The sequence below is a fragment of the Blastomyces gilchristii genome (genome assembly GCF_000003855.2).
Source record: "Blastomyces gilchristii SLH14081 genomic scaffold supercont1.38, whole genome shotgun sequence".
Classification (NCBI taxonomy): domain Eukaryota; kingdom Fungi; phylum Ascomycota; class Eurotiomycetes; order Onygenales; family Ajellomycetaceae; genus Blastomyces; species Blastomyces gilchristii.
The window spans coordinates 11744-14148 of record NW_003101645.1 but is presented as its reverse complement, the minus strand read 5'-3'; positions in this window follow the sequence as shown (position 1 = coordinate 14148).

The window sequence follows — 2405 nt, the reverse complement described above, 5'->3', positions numbered from 1 at the left end:
ATTTCAAAGTATTAATAGGTGTGAAATACTGCAATTTGTAAACAGTTTTTGTATTCTGAGCTGGAATTTTCTGATTTGCATATCTGAAATTGATAAGTGTATAATAGTTGACTCTATAGATATAGGAAAACCCTGAGAACTAAAGGTTCTCAGGTAGATGTCATAGTCTCTGACTGCATACATCTATAATTGAAGAATAATAATAATAATAATAATCTTTCTTTTCCTTCTCTAACATTTTTCTCTTTGTTATATAAGACCTATCAATATCATATCAATCTATTCAGTGTATACTTCTTACACTAGAAAAATATTCATTATCTTCTTATTAGAAATGATTATTCACACATTATCTTCTCATTAGAAATGATTATTTATTAAGAGATATCTGAATATGTAATAGTATATAAGAAAAGAGAAACAGTCAGTTAAAGTGAATACTGAGTTCTTAGATAAAAGCTTGCTTATCAGTTACTCTGACTCTGTAATAAGATCTTATAAGAGAATATCAGTGAAAGACTCAAGAGTTCTGACATTCAGATGTATAAGAATATAATTATACTTCTTCAGATTTCACAGATATTACATATCTGACAAATAATATAATCATGTCTAATGATAATATGAGAGAACTCTCAAGCATGAGTATAGAAGTAATATCACAGTGACTTTAAGCAATGTTGAAATTACAACAGTAACAGATAACCGTGTCATGCTTACTCACTCTCTGTAGTGAGTGTGTCACAGCATACAGAAAACCACACTGTAAAGAAAATATTTTCAATATCTTCATTCTTCATCTTCAAATAATCATCATTAATTATAACCATGTCTAAATCTTCTAATTACACTGAGAAGCAGTTGCAAAAAGCTGTTGACACATATAAAAGCAATTCAAAATTAAAAATCATGTCTCTGTTGTAAGAATTCAAAGTCTCATATGTCACCTTGTATGAGAGAATCAATGGAAAGAAATCAAGGACTATGAGAGTTTCACTGAATTGAGCATTGAATGACAGCCAGGAAGAGACAATTAAGATATGAATTCATCAGTTGAATATTAATTTTTGCCCACTCATCATTGAGCATATTGAAGCTGCTGTGAACTGCATGTTAAGACAGCATTATACAGATTCAGAGACTGCATCTCTCATAGTAAGCAAGATATGAATATATCAATTTATCAAATGCCTGTCAGATTACAAATAAGTCAAGCAAAAACTCATGAATTCAAAATGAGTGTCTTGTAAGGATATAAGCTTCATTATCAACTGATTTAATCAATATAAAGCTGTCTTCAATCAATATCAATTTTTTTGCTGCAATATCTACAACTTTGATGAGATTGAATTTCAAGAAGAAGAAGAATATAAACAGTGAGTTATAATCATCTTTAAAGACATGAATTCTGTTATACAGTCATCATACTCTTATAGATTAATAACAGTGATGAAGTATATCAGTGCAGATGACACAGTATTGAATTCATTAATTATAATGAAATTGAAGGTTCATCTAGAGAATTGATATACACACTTCAACTTATCTGACAACTACATCATCATCACATCTGAGTCTGGCTTTACAAATGATGAGATTGGATTTGAATGAATCAAGTGATTCAATAAGATGACAAAAAAGTGTCAAATGAGCAGTCATCAACTGCTATTAATGAATAATCATGATTCTCATCTCATAGAAGAATTCATTTAATACTGCAATCTTTATAAGATTATTCTGTTCAGATTCTCATCTTATACAAGTCATATTCTACAATCTCTTGATAATGTACCTTTTCAGCAGTATAAGCATTATCATACAAAGACAGTTAATGAGGCTGCTCACTACAGATATAAGCAGTATGATAACAGACAATTCCTTGCTAATCTGAAGAGCATCTGACTACAAGCATTCAAACCTGACACTGTGAGAGCTGGCTTTGCTGACTGTGAAATGTATCCAGTTAATCACGATATAATTCTCAATTGATTGAGACCTCTTACCATTGATGATGCCCCGGATCTCAACATATATGATGGTGATGGTGATGTATGCAATCACTTTACCCCGCTATCTGCAGATTGACTGTTAACTGCCTCCTTGCAATTAATCTTCTCAGAGACAGTTGCAAAACTACATCATCAAATCAATGCAGCAGTCAAGATCTTAGAAGATGTGAAGAATACCCTTACACCTGGTTTGACAAGGCGGTTGAACAAGATCTTCAAGGATAGCATGATCCAGGCAGAATTGAACACGCACTGTGAGAGTGAACTTGCAGATCATTATTGAGTAAATAGATATTGAGTTATCAAATTCTCCTGCAGGCAGGTGCAAGTAGGTGAAGTTCTCACTATTAAGAATGTCAATTGCAAGATTGCGACCTGTAGAGCAGATGAGATGAA